This window comes from Lepidochelys kempii, chromosome 1 (assembly GCF_965140285.1).
Source record: "Lepidochelys kempii isolate rLepKem1 chromosome 1, rLepKem1.hap1, whole genome shotgun sequence".
Classification (NCBI taxonomy): Eukaryota; Metazoa; Chordata; order Testudines; family Cheloniidae; genus Lepidochelys; species Lepidochelys kempii.
Window position 1 is genome coordinate 176,040,630 of NC_136380.1, and position 16,855 is coordinate 176,057,484.

At 37.9% G+C, this 16,855-nt stretch overlaps 1 protein-coding gene across 6 annotated transcripts in view; it reads right to left on the reverse strand.

Annotated features, from left to right (window-relative positions):
• LOC144930964 (uncharacterized) overlaps positions 1-16,855 on the reverse strand; it is a 323,387-nt gene that overhangs the window by 2,504 nt on the left and 304,028 nt on the right. For 2 of the 6 annotated variants that reach the window (XR_013636474.1, XR_013636477.1), the window contains one exon: positions 3,396-3,552. The exons of 2 other annotated variants lie outside the window; for them this stretch is intronic. The gene's annotated coding sequence lies outside the window, so the exon portion shown is untranslated. Of the gene's footprint in view, positions 1-3,395; positions 3,553-5,827; positions 6,283-16,855 lie in introns of those variants that run through there. 2 more of the 6 variants (XR_013636475.1, XM_078854779.1) reach the window with 2 other exon arrangements.

The following is a 16,855-nucleotide window of genomic DNA, read 5'->3' on the forward strand; positions in this document are numbered from 1 at the left end:
TAACTAGTTAAATGAAACAATAAAAAAAATCCAAGCATTCCCTAGATTTCATTCCATGCCTTTTTTTAAAAAAAAAACCTGAGCATGGTTTTCCAAGCAATTTTTGACCACGGCTTTCAAACCAATAATTAGAATGAAAAATCTCTCCCCTCTATAAATATGACATTAACATAATTACACCACCCCCATCACATAGACCCATCCTCCTTAGGGAATACATCTGATGCTCTGAAGATGGAAATCAGTCAGATTTTAGTTGCTCTCAAACGTACCTTTGCTTCTCACTGACTGACTCGCTTTTACCTTGCACGCACACGCACACAGCCACAGCCACACACACACACATGCGCACACACACACAGACACACACAAAAAGGCAAGGCAAAGCAGCGGATGCTGACTCAGAGCGGTTGTGTGTGGAGGGGGTGGTATCGGCTGGTATTTTCACTGCACTCATCATAAACATTAACTCACTGTCTAGCATCCACCCTCTCTCAGACCTGCTGGACTGCGGCATTTGCATGACGCTGGCATTCTAACCCTTGCAGGTCAGATGTTGGAAGGATTAAAAAAAAAGCCTCAAGGCTCTCATAAGAAATGCCTTCATTTCTTCCAAAGGGTCTCTCTTCTTATTTTTCCACCTTTCTACTTCCTCTGTTGCTGTGTCTCAGTTGTTTGACATCTTTCCGGAAGAAAATGTCTTGAGCTGCAATAAGCCAGTAGTCAGTCGGTCCTCCCCTCACCTCACACTCCTATTCCCTCCCCCTTTTTCTCCTAATCAATAAGACAGATCTCCAAATGCAGTTGTGAAAACAGGCTCTGACACACAGACTTTCATCCTCGATCCTCTGCCTCAGGAATAGCAGGCAACCCAGGCTCACACGTGATCTAGGGAGAAATAATGCCAGCAATTCTTTAACAGTCTTAGAGTTCATTCTACGCCTTCTTCAGTTTTTCCTTTGCTTGAATAAATATTGGTGCAAAGGACATAAGCTGTTGGGATCCAGAATTTTCTCCTATTTTTTGTTGAATAATGAAAATGAAAATTTCTAATTTTAATGTGAATTCAAATGATTGCTTTTTTTAAACTAGATGTACTCTCATTTGGTAGGAATTATATTATTTTAGACAAATCATTGCCAAGATCTGAATCACCAATATGGTGTTGAAATCATAAATTGCTGGATTTAAATCAATGCCTCACAAGACATTAGTCATTCTTTATTTTAGACCTCCTTATACAAAATAGCGTGTGTGTGTGTGTATGAGAGAGAGAGAGAGAGAGACAGAAGCAATATATACTACTCAATATACAGAATACTGGGCATGCGAGTACCTCATAATGCATATATATTGATTTATATATTGTGTAGTTTATCTAGGGTTTTTTTATGTGTGTGTGTGTGTATATATATATATATATATATATATACTATAGTGTATAATGTATGTCTTATACATATGCTCAATACCTGTAAGTTATACACACAGTAGAAAACAAAGCTTTGTTAACTGAAATGCGGGCACATTCGTATTATAGATTATGAAAATCCATAAAGCACAGTTACGGTGTGTGTTTTTACCTTGTTCCTTTGTTTTTAAAACCAGGTACTTTCATGACATACAGCGTGATAAACTCACTAGTGTTTCCTTTTTACGTTAGCAATTATTTTACCAGACAATACCACTACACAGTGATTTGTAGTATAAAAATTATTTACAAAAGAGGGATGAGCAGCACACAATTCTCAAGCCAATTTTAAAAGCTGTCTGGTGCTATAGAAATTCTCAGCTTACCCACACAGATAGATCCCAACATGCAGTGCAACACTGCAGTACCAACTAAGGTAGCAGTTTGGCAACGTCACTGTTGCAGCAAACGTGAAGGGCATCCATTCGCAGAAAAGTTCTAGAGAAAACACTACAAACCCCCAGACTACAGAAAGCAAAAACATCATGGTAGAAAACCTAAACCCAGTTTGTACACCAACTCATGAACAATCATCATTAATAAACCAAAAGTAGACAATTTGGAAACAGTTAAGTCTGTAATCTCAGAGAGAGGCACACACCCACAGACAGAGAAAGCAAGCGAGAGAAGAACGCCAAGCATGAGACAACAAAAGCAAGACTGAAATCAGATTTGGAAAACTGAAAAAAATACAGGATTACAGCATTCAGTTTAGCATTTACTGAGCTAGAAAAAAAAATTAACACATTCACAGCATGGCTTAAAATACTTATTGCCATCAATAGTCTGATGGATGCCAGCTTCTTACTGCTATACGTACATTAGATTGGTCATCCCCTTTTAATCTCCATTTGCTCAGACCCATCCATTTTTTGCTGCTCCAGCATCTGTGCCCTTTATGCTTTTTTTCTGTATAGTTACCCACAATGCCCTGGATAAATTAATGTCATGACCTTGCTATGGCTATCACACGTGGGAAAACCTCTACTATTTTAATAATTGAACGTTTGTGTACAGCAAACTGCCTCCTGATAGCCCAGCTTTGTGGACAGCTTCCAAAAAGAAGCCCTTGCTAGCTCTGCAAATCAAAAACAACAGATGCAGATACTAGCCACATCTTTTGTTTTCCTCCTCTGTCTGTGCCATCTCACACTCTCTGCCTCTGTCTCCTCGATGGTTAAAAACATTAACCTGCTGATATTAGAAACTTTAGAGTAAAGCCATGAGGACGAGTCAAAATTTTAAATGGCTGCACATTTTGTAAATTTATGTCCAGACGGTGAGTAGGGAAAGTATCCAGGTTCAAGTGCTGAGGCTTCACCTTTGGGACCAAGGGGCACACAGACTAAATTAAATCAATAGTCGTCTGAAACGAGATGTCGTAGTCAATCAGCTCAATTACCACTGTCATAGATCTGGGCTTAAGGTCTTTCCTGATTCCACTCTTCTAATCATTAACCCTTATATAGCCTTAAATAGGAATTTATGCTTCCTGTCACCCTGCCTTCCAGATGGACCAAAGTTGAACTTAGCTTTTTCCCCTAGGCTTTAAATGATATGGGATAAGGAGTTAGGACAGCAAAAAATATTTTAAGTGTGAATATGGCAAGGTTAGAGGCATTCGTTTAAACATACCATTATGTATTTGCCATATATGATTGCTATTATGCCTCTGGGAGTGGCTGGGTGGATCAAAGAACGCTGTTTAATTAACATTCAACTCAGCTGTTTCCTTGGAGATTACAAATACAACAGGACTAGTTGAATTACACTGGAGCTGGTCACCCCTTGCTATTAATCCAATATTATAGAACTCTTCCCCGCACAACCGAGTTAGGGACCATACATTCCTAGTGAAGGAACCTCTAGGATAAACTCTTTTCAGTCCATGAATAACTGTTAGAAAGTTTTTATTTCAAGATACCTTTATATGCATACTGGAGTTGCACAAAATCTCCCTTGTCTTTTTACATTTTGCATCCACAGTTTTCTCCCACATGCAACAGCAGGAAGGCAGAGCTGTCAGTCTCAGCCACGGAAGCAGAGTCTTTTAGCTCTCATTTTACGATTCACATTTCCTGCTTATAGACAAAAATTCCATCAATGTAACGAGTTTTTCTTTTTGCAAGTACTGAAAAGATCAGAAAGCTTTATATCAAAAACATCTTAGCAAAACACGTATATCTTTCTTGTTCAAGTTTTAACATGTTGGGTGGAGGGGGGGGGGAGCCAAAACAAATGCTACTGTATAGCGAGTATAGACCCAGAACTCCAGATTACTTAAATCTGTTATATTCCCACCAGCACACTCAAAATAATAAAATAATCCCCATTACAGGCACAATAACATCAATCTCCGTATGCATTGCCTTTGTTTCCATCCAGAACCACATCTTTTAATTGCAGGTCTGTTTTCAGTTGGAGAAGCAGGATGTGCAGCATAAGTCCGTACAGCTCTATGAATGTTACCTGACACAATATGCTCTGTACCTCAGGGTGCTGACATAGTTGAATAGAACACATTTTGGTGCTCGCTATATTTTGGGGCTGGATCGGAGGGTAGCGGTGAGGCATGAGATTGGGATAGCAGCATTCAATGGCTGTCTTGATACAAAAGGTTTAGGCAAGGAAGTCAAGGGAAGCTGTTACAAGGGAAGCTGAAGGAGCTTGGGTATGGCACTCTTGAGATACGTCTTGTAAATCAGATCACATTTTTTTGAAGCATGCTCAAGGAAACTTTCTGCAATATCATTATACAAGACATACTGTTATTGGGGATCAGTTGTCTGATTTAGTGATTCAACTGGTTTCATTCGTAGAAGCGGAAAAAATTGCCTATTTCCTTTTAGTAAGATTCATCCTAGAAAATGATTCAGTGCTTAGCCTTTTGAAGGGGACCCAAGGGACTTAGTCCTCAGTCAGGAATTACTTCATTTCTACCTTGATTTAGACATGCAGACAACATGGCCACTAATGTCTTGGGGGAAAAAAGAGCTCAGGTTCACATCCTTACAGGCACGGGCTCTATCGACAGTGGCACAAGACTCAGAAAGAAGCTAGCTACTGTCCTGTAGGGATAAAAGGGAATGTGATGCATTCGGCACCAAAATCAGACGGAGGAAGGGCACACAGACACACGGCTCAGCTTTACTTTGCAAATATAACATAGGCAGCATTTCAGACTGCGAGCATCATCCACAAGGGGACAGCATTCACATCCACAATGGAAAGATGCAGTCTGTATATCAAGAGCAAAATGAGAGACTGCAGCGGCCATTGTTGCAGTCACCAAAAAAAAAGAGGCTTATGGGGAGGGGGCAGGGAAAGATGAGCAGAGAGGTTGGACATGGAGATGTTAGATGTCAAAGTACCTTCGTGTCAGAGATATCTTTTGGGGAGGGGGGATTAGACAATGATACTAAAGGTGATTTTTAATATTAACGAGATTTTTCGGTGTGTGCAATATGTATACACACACACACTGTTAAGGAAAGAGGTGGTGGACGACAACAAGAGAGAGATACTATTGCAGGGGAATTAGACTGTATCTTCCTAAAAAGGAAGGGGAAATGTAAGTGATATCAAATGTGTGATTGTGGTGTCTAGGTTTCAATTGTTATAATCTGTGTGCGCTCCAAGTGGGATATAAAAAACCAGAGTTGTTTTGTAGCAGTGCAAGTAAGTGGAGGCTTACTGTTTAGCCTCTCAGTGTATCTCTTTTACTATATTGTTCAAGTGAGTGTTTAAGAGTGAGACTGAGAGTGACCAGTATGCCATGCCTTTGTATGGCTGTTCATGAAATCTCTTCTTGTTGAACAGCAAGGAGATAAAGAGTTCAGAAAAATTCCAGATGAACTGGAAATATAGTATCTATTCTGTTGCTTCCTTGATTCAAACCCCTCACATCCACCCTTACTGTTGTTTTTAGTGACAATGTTTCCCCTAACTGTCATGAGAATTCCCACTTAAGCATAATGTATTTTATTTTAATTGCATAAAGTGGAGCTGTACAACCAGAAGCTGAATTTTTTTTAAAAAAAATCACAAAAATAGTAATTTACACAGAAAGAGTGACCTTCTAACTCTTTCTGTGCAAGTTTGCAAGAATTCTTCCTACTTGGGAAATACTACTTTCCCCTCTTTTTGCTGCCTTTTCAGTTTACCTGTCCTTAATTAAAATTAATATACATGACAGCACAAATTATTGCAGCCTGAATTACTTTGGAAGTATATTCATCCATATTAAATGTTGTTTGATTCTATTGATATTTTTAATTAAGAAAGCTTTTCATTTTTAATTATTTGTGAAACAAAATAACCAGTCATATACACACACCCACACCCCTCTTCATTTTCAAGCAGTCCCAAAGCATGAAACATTGAGTAAATTAGTTTGTTTTGTCTATTGAAGAGCACATTATAGTCTGATTTTATTAATTATTTCATATTAATACTCCTTTAGTCTAATCTGAAGAAACAGCCTGGGAGTAAAACAAAACACAGAATGTAAATAAAACACATGATCACCGGGGCAAAAGTTTGAGTTTAAATTTTTTGATAGACTTTATTTGGAGAGAGAGTCTACTAATCCCATAAGATTCAGAGACCCATATAGACTTAAAATATTAGCTAAATATATTTTCTGAAATTTCTCTTTTCTTTATTTCCTTTATTTAATATATGGATAGCTATATTTTGTATCTATTGACAAACGTTCAGGAAAGGGTTTAAAGACGTTGTTTCTTGCCAGAGATCCCACTTTCCCATGCCGAAATTTCATCCTGTAGTTGCAACATTCAGTGGGCCTGATCCTGAAAAAAACATGAGCAACTTTACTTAGGCTGCACTCCCGGTGAAATTAACTGACTATCTGCATTGCTGTTTGCTCAGGATCAGGGCTAGAATTTATAGAAGAAAATCTGATGCACAGCAGTGTGTATCTTTCATGAACAATGTTGTTTAAAGGATATGCCTTTCTGACATACATTCACAATAAGTGACATTGTTTCCAGAACTTTGTTTTAGGAGTTTTCAAAACTGGGCTCAAGAAATGTAAATCTTTTAAAAAATAAAATATGAAACTGTAGGTGTTAAATGCATGCAAAAACATTTAAAACTTTCTAGACAGTGAAGGTTAAAGACTATCTTGCATTCTCATAGTTCTGTCTCTTCCCTTTCAATCAATTGCATTGATTTTTTAAGGGTCAGAGGCTATACCTTCATTGATCAAAGAAACAGCCTGATGCAGCGAAAGAGTCTGCCAATTCCAGACAGATCAATCACACCTTTGTCTGCTTTTGATACATTATGGTTATTTATTCTGCACCACCATGGCTTTCTGTCGCATAGTTCTTAATGTAAAATGCTGCTGGGGGACAAGAAAATGGGGAAGGGGGAAATATTCTATTATAAACATTTTAAGTGTGCCTCTGGTATTTCTGAGGGTGGTTTATGGTGGAACTTGGCAAGCTTGTTTGATTTCATTTTTGACTTGGAACAGAACTCTTGTTCTGGTGTTTAGTTCTCCTTACTGTCAGCATTGCGTAGGATTTCATAAAGAATACAGACAGCTCTTTGAAAAAGATTTGTGCAAAACGTATTTAAGAAAGTAATTAAATCTTGATAGAATAACAATTATGACATAATTACAACCATCACATTCCATATTTATCTATGCATTTGTTTAGAAATATGCCTTAATAGATACAATGTAACTGATATCAATCCATGGCCACTGACGGTTTTATAATTGTAAAATGAAACTAAATTGTCTGCTTAAAATTATTGCTAGAAAATCATGCTGAACAAACAGATTCAAAGCACTGAAAATGTCTCTGGGTTTGCAAACTACTATACCACAAGCCAGCTAAAGCTTTAAAATCTTACAGTTACTTCCCTGCTTTTTCACCTCTGAAAGTTGCATGTTATTGATTTTTTCATATATTTATCTGATCTTGAGATGCAGGCTTTGAATTTATTATTATTAATGGCCAGATTCTGATACTCTTATGCACACTGAGTAGTACTTTAACTCCACAAGTAGTTCCATTTACTTGAGTGGAATCACTTGTGGGATATGGTACTAGTTAGTTTGAGTAAGGGCATCAGACTCTGTCTCCAAGGGTTAAAGCCTGTCATCATTTAAGTCAATGGTAAAACTCCCATTGACTTCAATGGAGTGAGGATTTCACTTCAAGAATGTAAGGCCCAATCATGTGAAGGGCTAAGCACCCTCAACTCACATTGACAGTTGGGGGCTCCCAGTACCTCATGGGATTGCGCCCTAATATAGCACTATAAAATATGTATAGTTCTTAGCAAAGCATACCCCTTCTTCCTCCCTCCCCAATCCTACAAAGACTTGTGGTTAACTTTAAGCATGAGTACTCTCACTGAAATCAATGAGAATCCTCACTGTACATAAAATCGTGCATGTATGTCTTTGCAGAATCAGGGCTATTGTGCAATAAAACCTAATACCTGCATTGGGGAGTATATTCATCTAAATTGTTAGAACATTAAAAAATACTTAATAGTCCAAACTGTTGGCATTTAATTTCTGATTTCATTGTATCTAGTCTTCTAAATTGTTGTGTGCCAGATTTACAACTGCATCAGCATTATTATGCAAAGTGAAAGGTAAGTGATCTACAAAAGTGAAATAATAAACCTATTAACAATTTATGAATCTGACAGAGGCCATCATGTATTTGTATGCATGCTAAGAGACACATTTTAAAGCGTTTAACTATTAAACTATAGAATACTGTATTCTAATGATAAACTACAACGCCTAAAAGACAGAAATGTGACTGCCACCATCAGAGGCCACAGACCTTTAAAATAGTTGCTGGTTGACAACATTATACAAAAACATACAGTTTCTTCTGTGATGATATAAAGCTGAATGTGCAACATTTCTGAGGAGTTTTGAATAAATCTGTTTGTCCAACTTACTTTGCAAAGGCTGTGTAGAAAACAGCACCATAAACACTTTCAGTCCCCACACAAGGGCTAAACAAAGAGTCCTCTTTCTAACCATTTAATCTGGTAATTTATTTTTTCAACCATCACACAAATCGAAACACAGCTGTAACCAATGACTTGCAGATCCAGTTCCCTGCCAGCTGGATCCTGTTCTGCTGAAGCAGCAAGATTTTTACATTGTTCACGTCTGTACATCTGGAGAAATCATTTGGGTTCAAAGGTGACTAGAAAAGCTCTTTAAATAAACTCAACCGACAGTGAACACTGGCCGAAGTAACTACAGAATCTGCATGTAGTTCCAGAAACAAAAATTTAAAAAGTTCATTTTATCAAATTAATGTGTACATAGGAACAATTTGCATCTTTCTACATTTTGTTACTAAGAAATTCTAACTGAACTATTACGCTCAGATGTCATTTTTATTACAAACAAATATTTAATATCTCCAAAGAACTTTCCCAGTCAGTTATCAAGACAATCAAGTAAACATTTGCCTGTGTGTCATATCTTACCACAGGAAAAATCATAAAGAAAAAATCTTTATTATAAAATAGTAGTAGAAATATACTCTCCGATATCTATCTTACTTATTCCCTAAAGTCTTATTGAGTGTTAATTAAAAAAAACCAAAAAAAACCCAATAACAAGCATGAACTTAATTAAGATATGCTAGACCAGAATTCTCATAGAAACAAGTCCTTTAAATAGCTTTACTCCAATATTAGAAAATCTTTCTAAATAAATACATAAATAAATAGAAAGGCCGCAAAATCCCATACAGAAAAATTGCTGCTAGTTAAGTAATAAAAGTGTCCTTAACATTTTAAAATGGACACAATACATTGATTACAATGCATCACTTCCCTCAGAAAAGCCATCACAAAGCAAATCAGTTGCATTTTTGAGGTAAATAAAAATGAATATTGAAAGCTTATACAATCTGTAGTTTTGACTCTTTTTCAAACAAAGAACAGAGACTGAAAATATGTATATAACAGTTTCCACAGTATGCATCCGATGAAGTGAGCTGTAGCTCACGAAAGCTTATGCTCAAATAAATTGGTTAGTCTCTAAGGTGCCACAAGTACTCCTTTTCTTTTTGCGAATACAGACTAACACGGCTGTTACTCTGAAACCTATATAACTGAGGGGTTTCATGCATAGACTAGACCTAAAGAATATAAAAATACTGCACCTGTAACGATATCTACATTAGGACTTCAATAGATGCACAAGATTTATACATATGTACGGCCAATCACAAAATAAGCCAAATTCTGCCCTTTGATGCATGTCTGCTCCCATTGATAAATGGGATATATGCATTTCAAAAGGCATAATTTTACCCTAACTGCATGAAAGTCAACTTTAGTAGTTTAGTTTAATAACTTTAGTAGTTATTAAAAGTAAGTAAGTAAATAAATAAAAAAATAATCAAAACTCAATCAGGCCTCACTACGGTAACTGTCTCACTTCTTCCTTCCAGTGTTACAGAAACAGTACTAACAAGATCATCTGCTGAGCACATCTCTGTACTGGCTTTCCATTTTCTTCTGCAGGTCTCCTCCTCCCCATCAGTTCCATCCCACCTGTACCTCATTTCTTCCTACAGACTGTCATGCTCCCTACTTTTGCCTAGACTTCTCTCCTCAATTATCTTACAGAAGCATGAGAATGCACACAAACACCCTTGACTCTGCCCTGTAGTGACACTGCGTGCACCTCCTGCCAAAGCAAATCTTTACTGTGTCTTTAAAATCCAGTTTTAATCAAATCTGAGACTACAAGATTTATTATGCACTAATCACAATTGTATTTTTATTATATGACATCACTGCAGGACCAAGGTAAGGGTGTTTGGGTGCTTTAACTATGAATTTCCATACGTTATTATGTTTGAAATTCTTTTAAGTGTAACTTAAGCTCTGAATCTCCTAAATTTGTAATGATTGGATTGGGGATATTTACAACATCCCTGAAGTTATTAATAACTGTAGCTTAACTTAGTTTTTATCTCAGACTCAATAAAAGGATGAAAATATCACAAAAGAGAGTGAAATGTGACTGAAAAACTAAGATGAAAGTTTCCAATGAATACGCTTATACTATGCTACCTTTTGGTTAGTTACTCTACCAAAATGACCAGCATAAATCAAGACTTTCAAAGGCACCAATTGGCAATTCATCTGCCATGTCCTGCGTTTTTAGGCCACCGTTAGTCCTTTATAGTTAATATTCTGTATTGCCAAAATTATTTCCCTCCCTCCTATTTTTTGTCGCCACCATGAAAATATAGAGCCAGTCATCGATTACTCAAACATCAGTTTTCCCAGCTGGCCTGGTCTTTCAAATAGGGTTATGTCCCCTCACAGTTTCAGGTAAATTAGGTTTGGTGAATGGTGACTACTACTTCCCTCCCCAGAGATCACCACTCAGTAGATACTTGCTGCAGTTCACTACCACGGATAGAATGACAGTGTCCTGGCTCATTCAGGAACTTAACCTCCAAGACAGACCTTGAAGCCCAAGTCTTGATGCATTCACACTTTTTTTTCACCACATAAAGCCATAAAATCTGCTGAGTGAGTCAGCCAACTGGAGAACTAGCTCAGCAGGCTTGGAAGTTTGACTCAGGATCTTCTGAGCCTGAATGCCAATTTCAGAATCTGCTGAGCTAGCTCATCCAATTATCCAAACCCTTCCTTAGTCAAAGATTATGGTTGTCCCCATCTGAGACCTTTGAAAAACCATGTTTGTACTGTATATAACATTGAATTATGCAAATTGATATTGTATAGGGTCTTTCATACTGGCAGCATCTCTAACTGCTACGTGGAGCTAAATAAACTGTTTTGCTGCTAAATTTGAAACAACAGTACAGGGAGAAAGAAAACAAGAGGCATAGGCAATGGAGAAAAGAGAGGAGAATCGAGGAGGACAAGAAATACTAGAAAGATGTTCTGGCTGGTGGGAACTGTAGTTGAGAAGCCACCATACCAACAATAGCCAAAGAATACACACAAATGGAAGTCAGACATTTAACTGAAAGAAATTGTCATTATACTCTCTAACTGTTATTTGATCCCTTCATATTTAATTTCTTGTTAGGAGGAATTATACACCAACACACAAAGAACATACTTAGAAATATCTGGGCACTTGAACTGAAATTACTGTAGAGAAGAACACGCCTAGTACAACAGAATTCTTACTAAAATCAGCTCTCTGATTTTCAGAGGTTATGGTTTTCCTGAACTGCACCTTTGTGAAATATATATGTATAAAGCTTATACAGGGTAAACTCATAAATTGTTCACCTTCTATAACACTGATAGAGAGATATGCACAGCTGTTTGCCCCCCCCCCCAGACATTAATACATACTCTGGGTTAATTAATAAGTAAAAAGTGACTTTATTAACTACAAAACGTAGGATTTAAGTGGTTCCAAGTATAACAGACAGAACAAAGTAAATTACCAAACAAAATAAAATAAAACATGCTAGTCTAAACCTCATACAGTAAGAAAATGATTACAGATGAAATCTCACCCTCAGAGATGTCCCAGTAAGCTTCTTTTACACACTAGCCTCCTTCTAGACTGGGTTCAGCAATCACTCACACTCCCATGGTTACTGTCCTTTGTTCCAGTTTCTTTCAGGTATCCTTTGGGGGCGGAGAGGCTATCTCTTGAGCAAGCTGAAGACAAAAATGGAGGGGTCTCCCAGGGGCTTAAGTAGACTCCTCTTGTGGGTGGAGACCCCTCCTCTCTCCTATGCAAAATTCAGCTCCAAGATGGAGTTTGGAGTCGCATGGGCAAGTCAAATGTCCATTCATGAGTCAGTTTTTACAGGCAGCAGCCATTGCCCACATGCTATCTTGAATGTCTCCACGAAGACTTCTTATGTGGATTGGAGTCTTGCAAGATCTATTGCCAGTTAAGTGTTTCTTGATTGGGCACTTAATTTGCACATTCCTTTCTCAAGAAGCTGATCAAATGCTTTACTAAGGCTACTTAAACTCAAACAAGTACATAGCCAATATTCATAACTTCGAATACAAAAATGATGCATGTATACAAATAGGATGAATATATTCAATAGATCATAACCTTTGCAGAGATATGTTACATGGCATATATAGCATAAAACATATTCCAGTTATGCCATATTTACTTTCATAAGTATATTTCCATAAAGCATTATGGGGTGCAACGTCACAGGGACCTCGAGAGGTCATCTAATCCAGTCCCCTGCACTCGGGGCAGGAGTAATTATCTAGACCATTCCTGACAGGTGTTTGTCTAACCTGCTCTTAAAAATCTCCAACGATGGAGATTCCACAACCTTCCTAAGCAATTTATTCCAGTATTTAATCACCCTGACAGTAGGAAGTTTTTCCTAATGTCCAACCTAAACCTCCCTTGCTGCAATTTAAGCCCATTGTTTCTTGTCCTATCCTCAGAGATTAAGAAAAATAAATTTTCTTCCTCCTCCTTGTAACAACTTTTACATACTTGAAAACTTTTATGTTCCCTGTCAGTCTTCTCTCTTCCAGACTAAACAAACCCAATTTTTTCAATCTTCCCTCATAGATCATGTTTTCTAGACCTTTAATCATTTTTGTGGCTCTTCTCTAGACTCTCTCCAACTTTTCCACATCCTTCCTGAAATGTGGTGCCCTGAACTGGACACAATACTCCAGTTGAGGCCTAATCAGTGTGGAGTACAGCGGAAGAATTACTTCTCATGTCTTGCTTACAAAACTCCCATTAATAAATCCTAGAATTACGTTCACTTTTTTTGCAACAGTGTTACACTGTTGACTCATATTTAGCTTGTGGTCCACTATGACCCCCAGATCCCTTTCCTTCCTACGCAGTCATTTCCCACTTTGTATGTGTGCAACAGATTGTTCTATCCTAAATAGAATACTTTGCATTTGTCCTTATTGAATTTCATCCTATTTACTTCAGACCACTTCTCCAGTTTGTCCAGATCTTTTTGAATTTTAATCCTATCCTTCAAAGCATTTGCAACCCCTCCCAGCTTGGTATCATCCACAAACTTTATAAGTGTACTGTGTATACCATTATCTAAATCATTGATGAATATATTGAACAGAACCGAACCCAGAACTGATCCCTGCGGGACCCCACTTGTTATGCTCTTCCAGCATGACTGTGAACCACTGATTACTCTCTGGGAATGGTTTTCCAATGAATTTTGCACCCACCTTACAGTAGCTCCATATAGGTTTCATTTCCCTAGTTAATTTATGAGACGGTCATGCGGGAGAATATTAAAAGCTTTACTAAAATCAAGATATACCATGTCTACCGCTTCCCCCCATCCACAAGGCTTGTTACCCGGTTAAAGTAAGCTACCAGGTTGCTTTGACATGATTTGTTTTTGACAAATCCATGCTGACTGTTACTTATCACCTTATTTTCTTCTAGATGTTCGCAAACTGATTGCTTAATAATTTACTCCATTATCTTTCTGGGTACAGAAGTTAAGTTGACTGGTCTGTAATTCCCCGAGTTGTCCTTATTTCCTTTTTTATAGATGGGCACTATATTTGCCCTTTCCCAGTCTTCTGGGATCTCTCCTGTCTTCCATGATTTCTCAAAGCTAATCGCTAATGGTTCAGATATCTCCTCAGTCAGCTCCTTGAGTATTCTAGGATGCATTTCATCAGGACCTGGTGACTTTAAGACATCTAATTTGTCTAAGTAATTTTTAACTTGTTCTTTCCCTATTTTAGCCTCTTCTGATCCTACCTCATTTTCACTGGCATTCACTACATTAGAAGTCCAAGCACCACCAACCTTCTTGGTGAAAACCGAAAGAAAGAAGTCATTAAGCACCTCTGTCATTTCACATTATTATTTCCCCTTCCCTCCATTGAATAACTGGCCTACCCTGTCGTTAGTCTTCCTCTTGCTTCCAGTGTGTTTGTGGAATGTTTTCTTGTTACCCTTTATGTCTCTAGCTAGTTTGATCTCATTTTGTGCCTTGCCCTTTCTAATTTTGTCCCTACATACTTGTGTTATTTGTTTATATTCATCCTTTCTAATTTTATCTAGTTTCCACTTTTTGTATGACTCTTTTTTGATTTTTAGATCATTGAATATCTCCTGGTCAAGCCAGGCTGGTCTCTTGCCATACCTCCTATCTTTCCTACACAGTGGAATTGTTTGCTCTTGTGCCAACTGGCAACTGTCTTCTATTGTTTTTCCCCTTAGACTTGCTTCCCATGGGAACTTACCTACCAATGCCCTGAGTTTGCTAAAGTCTGCCTTCTTAAAATCCATTGTCTTTATTTTGCTGTTCTCCCTCCTACCACTCCTTAGAATCATGAACTCTTATTATTTCATGATCACTTTCACCCAAGCTGCCTTCCACTTTCAAATTCTCAACCAGTTCAAAATCAAACCTAAAGCAGCCTCTCCCCTGGTAGCTTTCTCCACCTTCTGAAATAAAAAATTGCCTCCAATATATTCCAAGAACTTATTGGATGATCTGTGCCCTGCTGTGTTATTTTCCCAACAGAGTCTTGGTAATTTATTTGCCACAGTAAAATAAATCAGCCTAGAAACTGTGGTTGGAATTCAGAGAGAGTAAAGAATGTGCTGAAAAGAGTTTAATTGCTATACAATATGTGTGATCATGTTATAGTTTAAAATGTAAAATTGCTGCAGTTCTCATAAGCTCACTGTGACCATTACAGCCACAACATATATACAGATCACCTATAAAATGTACTATCCAATACAAGAGGCAACATTTTGCCTTATTGTTTGGCAACTAGCCCGCTTATCACTGATGTGGAAGGTATTCCAAGCATCAGCTTTTGAGCTTTTGGCATACAATACAAGTTTAAAGGCAGCATCTGGTGTATCTTTCATTTCACATGTTCCATGCCATCAGACATTGTGTACCTATCTTGTAAGTAGTTTCTGTGCTGCTGTGTTCTCTCAGACATACTATTCCAAACAAACATGCAAAATGATGAATATAATCAATATCATATCTATGACATATGAAAAATGGTAGACTGCTGTGATCTACTCATAGGGCCACGTTGGGCCCTGAGTTTTTATGCAGAACTCCCCATTGAAACAAATGAGTTCTGCTTAAAAGAACTGGCACAAAGGAGATTAAAATATTTGAAAGTGCATCAGAAATCCACAGGATGCACAGGAGTGATGGATTATGCATTTGAACCTATGACTTAGTTGAAAGATACGTAGAATTCACGTAGCCAGGCAGTTTGCACACTGACTGCACAGAGGAGTAGACTTAACAATATAAATTATTCCTTTCCAAGTCACTTGTAGTTTACTTGTGAAATGGCCCTCAGAGCACATCTGCCTTTTTTACAAAGAAGATTTGGAATAAATGATTGGTTCTAAACACCTCACTTTTACCCAAACCACAAACACACTGTAGTGAGGATACCATGCTGCATGTGGTTCTGAGAAGCTGCAGTCTTTAGAGAATGGCAGAACCATGGCATATATGGATATTTGGTTAAGAAGCTGCAATAAGACCTCTAAATAAAGAATTTATACCAAGTATCAGAGAGCCACAGTGCATATCTGAAAGAAGATATAGGCCCTCCTATAAATCCTTAGAGATTCTGGAAGATAACCTGACACAAGTGAAGTCAATGGAAGGTTTGCCATTTACGTCAGTGGGGCCAGTATTTCAACCTCTGAAATGGTGACCTATGGAAATAGAACAAGATCTCTACTAATTTTGTTTTTTCAGTTTTATCTAGGAAGGAAGAGTGCTCAGGCAGCCCACAAGTTGTGTGTATGTTCCTACTCCTGCTGGAAAGAAGCCACATGATGATGATTGGCAGATGGAAAGCAAACTTTTAGTTCTTCATTTCTATCATAAGTTGAGATATGGCTGTAGAGAGTGAGAAAGGCCTGGCTGGGAATGCATCCACTGAATGCATCCGATGAAGTGAGCTGTAGCTCACGAAAGCTTATGCTCAAATAAATTTGTTAGTCTCTAAGGTGCCACAAGTACTCCTTTTCTTTTTGCGAATACAGACTAACACGGCTGTTACTCTGAAACCAGCTAAGACATTGGATTTCCTGCAGAGCAGGGATTACCAGGTTGTCATATGGGGGAAAGTGAACTCAGAAAGAAATGGAGTGTTTTGTTTTTGTTTTTTGCGGGGTGGTGGTGGTGGTCGTTGTGTTGGAGAGGGGTGCAGAAAGAAGAAACTGCTACTTTGGTATTTTCTTCAGTAATTCCCTCCACTCTTTGTTTGTCTTGGTATATTTCCAGTGGGATTTTCAAGCAAACTCAGCATTGGCCAACTCAGGTAATACTCTTCACTGAGTTCAATGGGAGTAAACTGGGGCCAATTCTGGGCACT